Genomic DNA, 5,540 nt, shown 5'->3' with positions numbered 1-5,540 from the left:
TCTATCTATATATATATATCTATCTATATATATATATCTATCTATATATATATATATATATATATAAAGTGCCCTTGCACCGACAGCGCATATAAGAAGAGTATCGGTGGCTAAATAAACCAAGGGATGACATTTAAACTAGTATACAGTTGTCTTTTTCTGACGGCAATCACCGTTACATCTCAAAATTCTATCATGTGACATGGTGGCTTGCCATGAATAACAGTTTCCGTTAAGAAACCTCTTGGACCCTGAGAATTTTTGCAAATTTACCACCAACGCGACGTCTGACCAGCTGGATTATAGAACTCATGAAATAATTCGTCAAAACCGCTGTAGGCGTGCAGTGCTCAAACCATGTTTCTTCCTTAGTCCTCGACGAACTAATCGTGCAGTTGCTTTGCCTATTTGTTTTGCTGCTTTACGATACCTAAAACGACGTCTAAGGGTCCTTATGAATCGCTCGATATTCCGATTCTGTAATTTCTCTTTACGATCGTTTTCCTCGAGTCCGCTTCTTTCCCGTCAGGTTTTCTCGTAGTTCCACTACTAGGTCATGTATATTCACAACACATCAAGATCACTGAAATCCACTTTAAATAAAATAATCAATAATCACAACGACGACGTTATTGTTACAACGCTACGTGGTATTGTACCTCTTGCTTTCCGCTTCAGAATGAGCTACAGCTCTCCATAAAATGAAAAAGAAGTAGGATAACTAATTACATGTGCCTACGTGCACAAGCCTAGTTTTAGACATGCCTCCACAGCTCAAATGGCTGTCGTCGCACAGTAGTCGCATAGTAGTAGTATAAATGCCAGTATAATCACATGTACCGTTACAAAACGGCACGCAGGTACATATACGTGTTTTATGGATCACACTTACACTTGTAGGCAGAAAATGCTTTGATCGGCTAATTTCGATGATTCTTAGAAAGCCATAGAACCACTGAGCTTTGAATGTGAACGGCGAGTTAAACGAACGGCAAAAAGTTTAACTATCAGTGAATTTTTTATGCTACTTCTACGTACGGTACGTTCTGGGCATCGTCTGTTTACAGTGAACATCACAACATAGGGAAATTGGCATCCTTCCGGACTAGCATTTGCTTAGAAATGACGAGAAACGCTTTCTGTAGAACCCTTTTCCTAAACGTTCTGTCCATGCCAATCTATTTTCGTTTTACTTTGCCAGCGATTTTATACACTTAATATTCACTACTAAGTGAATTGCTGGAGATTTCGATACTTTTGTTCCACTCAAGATTCGTATACCCCGCAATATTGCATATTGGAAATATACCACTATATAAATCTTAAACACGAGCTTTGCCTACAGTATTTCCAAGGAAAACGTACACAGGCAAAATGGGGAACACGATGTTGCAGTTCCACTTATTGTAAGAATGTATGAGTGCTACGCATGTACGTACCTGATTTGGTGGATCTTCTTCCTCCACCGCCTAACTCGTATAACTTGTCTGCATGTTTTGTCGAGGTCCTCTTTAACCAGTGGAAAGAGAAACTCGACTGCGTCAAACGCTGGTAGATACTTCAGTAAACCTAAGGCTAGGCCTGCGCGTCAACCACCACTCAGGAAGACATTCCGGTTTTCCTGCTAATTCCATGATTAATATACATTCATTAGTCAAACCCTAAAACCACAGACCTCGCGCAATGGGATAGACTGGCTCTAAACAATCTAAAAGCTGCTGTTGCTGCGACTATAAATTGCATCAGTCCGCCAGCGACTAGATCTACTGCGTAGCAATGCCGTGATATCCTTTAGATGAAAGGTTTTTTATGTATGAATGTGTATTTCCTAAATAGCCAGAGATGCAGAGATTATGAAGATGTGCATGTGCTATGTAAATTACGTTTTCTTTTTGTTTGTCGAGCTAGAGGAATCGCTATTAACTGCAAGTTCAAATTTACAAACCGATCGTGTAAACAGTTTTCTGTTATACCACGTTTAGTTTATTAAAAACAAACCTCAATATGATAAGTGCTCACCGTCACAAAAAATAACTATCACCGATGATAAGGTGTCTCAAGTCACTTCTAATTCGATATTGTGTATTCCAAAACTACCTGCAATAGGCACTGCTAGAAACGACAATATGACAACAACTACGGGGTTGTAGGAAAATAAACACTATTTGGGGGAAGTACATATCCTGAGCAGTATATAACCTTCCTTAAAAAAGCAGTGAATAATTTGACGCTTCCTGGTACTATCGTGTGAACGAATCCTCACGAACGCCTTTCCAGGACAGCACCAAGAACCAAGGTGGGTCTTGCTAGACCTTGCTTTGTGTATAGTACCTATGAGGTGGCAAGGCTAACCATATACAGTGATACGCGATTATCAACGCTCGCTAACTATTTAAACCAGTTAGCCGTATGTTATGATTTCCAGAATAATACACTCAAGGAAATCCTGAGTAACTTCCTACACCAGATCTCGCTCGAAAACTTATCCATTGTTGAACAATACATTGTTAGTAAACCTTTATTTGTGAATATTTTCAGCTAATAGGCTTTATGTATATTTAGTTTTACATGTACATCCTTGATTTTAAATCTATTCGAATTATTGCAATTAGAGATTCCCTTATTTCTCATTCGTTAATTCTCTTGTGGACGTTTGATTTGAATTTGCGCGGAATAAGAACTCCAATATGTCCAGCTAATAAAGTTTCAGGATGATAGCATATACAGCTCTTGCACTCTGTACGACAATTATTTTAACAAATGATCTAGCGCATAGATTCGAATTGGCCGACTTAGGCTTGAGATACACCACTACCGTACGTATCTGCGGTATTTTCCCTCCCCTCTTTTTTAGGTGCATCGATTTCATCGTGAAACTATCTAAACGCTATCAGTATCAATAACCCCATTTAGATCGCGATTCTTCACGTAAACGCTCACGAAGATTATGTATCCGGCAAATATATCTGAATTTCGCGCACAAACGAACGATTAAGGGTAAGACTTCCTCATCGTATTGTGCTTTCGTTAATCATTAAATTGCTCCTGTATATTAACCTATCGGATAGCACACACCAATATCGTAACAACCATACTCCGCACCTCACCGTCAATATAACGCACCGTAAATTAATAATACGAATCAAAAACGCCAGCCCCAAAGAACTTTACGTACGAACAAGGTACTATTTTTACCGTACAGATAATCTCCGGGATGATCAGGAACCCATTACGAAATTCAGTAACTCCGAGCCACGGATTCCCGCAAAGGGAACCGCGAAACTCCTTAATCGTACCCACACCTCAATGTCTTCAATAGCCTAACATATTGAATATTTTTGTTAACATGCAGACGGTTATCGTGAAGACTAAGGATCATGACGATACATAATCTCCACGACAATTTCTAAGTAGTCATAAACAAATCACGCCACGTTTCTTTGAGCCAGTTATACTAGGCATCTCCTAAGGAATGACACAGTCTATTTCAGCAAAAACGTAGTACCGTAGTTCAACCTGCAACACCGAACCCCAAAGCCAGTTTTGCAGCGATGCCACACTGCATTATGATATGATGAGTAGCTTCGTGGAAGACGAAAAATTTCATGAACGAAACAAGAAGGCTGGGGAATTGTCTCTCAGTTTATTTAAAGATAACTAGATTCGAAATAAACCCACGGTGTAGCAGTATTGACCCCCATTAAATATCAGTGCTTGGTAAAAATGTGACTTACCAATGGACACACAGCCCTACTGGCACAATTATTTGCAATTTAATACATTGGCTACCGGTAGGGCTAGCAGTGCAGACAACCCGCCTCCGCTTGGAACGGAGCAGTTCGACAAAGTCTTTAAAAATCCGCGCCCGATAAATTTATACTAAAATGGAGGAAAAAAGCAGAGATTCCGGCCCCCGTTAAAGGTTTTATAATCCGTACGAGTAATGCATTAGATTTCTTTCGGTTTTATCATACACCAGCTAGAAACATATATGACACTCTAACGCTTCCATAAAAAAATGTTTGGGTTAATAATATTCATATAATTTCCAATATGAGTCGAATTAACGCATTACATATGATTAACAGCTGTGAATGTCAAAATACACCCGACGTAACTGCTAATATTCTCCCACATAAATCCATAGCCCTAGTTAGGAACCAAATCGGACGAGTTTTGGTGCGGTACGGCTTTAGGCTACTCTGGAGTTGAATTGCTATTAGAGATGATTGTGCTATAAGCGAACGATATTTAAGGTATCTGACATTCCTGCTCGGGTCTGCCAGTAAAGGGGATCTGGGTCATTTACGCCCATGTCTGAGTGTGTTGCAATGGTAACTATGAATATGTGGCCATAGCTGGCTTAAATTTTAGCTTTGGCCAACGGTTACCATGGAACACGGTTGCGGAGCCGTTCTATTGGTTTAATGGGAAAACCAGTGTATAATAAGTTTTTCAGTATAATAAGATCCATCCCAGCCACAGCTACTCGAAACAAATCGTTGATGTTATAACGAGCAGATGATTATGAGAACTTGTTTACATAGTGCAACGGCAGGAGGCTCCGCCCAGTTCCTATAGAAAGTTCGTGATTTTTATGTTATCCTGTACTGCTTAATGAAGCAGAACGTCCTGAAGATTTCTACAGAGGACACACCCTTTGTTCATAATTTGAGCTCGTCTCTTTGGAGAAACTGATCAATCTAACAGAAAACAACGAATATTATCGACATCAATGATATCATGAACCGTATGGCACTCCAAATACGCAACGACTCAGCAATAGAGGTGTAGGGGTGCCACTTGATTGTATTTTGACAAGGATATATAGTTTCGCCTACCATCTTGCCAAATGATATCTTTACAGGTTAGGTAAGATGGAATTCAACAAAATTACAAGCGAAGCTTTAAAAGGTAGACCATAAAATAAATACTGACTGTACGTGATTTTTGTGGATCGTGGAATATCGGGGTGCTAGAGGAGTTGATTTTAAACGCTCTCTTGTGCATATGTACATATATATGTCTATATATCTGGCAAAATTAGCACAGATGGATGGTTCAATTTAGAGTGCTTTTATACCCGAAACTGTATATACGTTTTCTGAAACCTGATAAAGATGTCCTTCCAAAAGAAGCTTGAAACACGAACCCTAAACAGTATCACAGATCGGAGTATTTCTAATTTTCTATTAGAGACTTTGCTTTTATAGGAAAAATTAAAACCTGAAATGGATAGCTGAACAGTCTATCCATGTTAGCCCCACACGTCAATATTGGTAGACACGAAAGCAAGGTTTAAGTAGATTGTTCCTTGTGCGGGATGAAAAGTTCCCCTATCGTTTTGAAACGAAAAATTCCATGCACCTAATACTTTTACAGATAGGCCACAAACAGGGCTTGGCGGATCTGTTGCTTAACAAGCTGCATCAGACTCTCCTTTTACTCCTTGGCAATGATAGTAAATGGTTGCTAGATACTATTTTAGAGTTCTACGAACTCTCAACCATTCAGCTAAAAATGAATTAAGGTCATTCATG

The 5,540-nt window shown here is 39.3% G+C and overlaps 1 protein-coding gene across 1 annotated transcript in view; it reads right to left on the bottom strand.

Moving 5' to 3' along the window:
* The window catches only part of LOC111248016 (uncharacterized), a 13,147-nt gene extending 9,308 nt beyond the window's left edge, over positions 1–3,839 (bottom strand). Inside the window, exon 1 of the mRNA XM_086984159.1 lies at positions 3,735–3,839. The gene's annotated coding sequence lies outside the window, so the exon portion shown is untranslated. The remainder of the gene's footprint in view (positions 1–3,734) is intronic.
* Positions 3,840–5,540: the final 1,701 nt, after the last annotated feature.

The sequence above is a fragment of the Varroa destructor genome, unplaced genomic scaffold (assembly GCF_002443255.2).
Source record: "Varroa destructor unplaced genomic scaffold, Vdes_3.0 BEIS01000003.1, whole genome shotgun sequence".
NCBI classification, from domain to species: domain Eukaryota; kingdom Metazoa; phylum Arthropoda; class Arachnida; order Mesostigmata; family Varroidae; genus Varroa; species Varroa destructor.
This window is presented reverse-complemented; position numbering and strand designations above follow the sequence as displayed.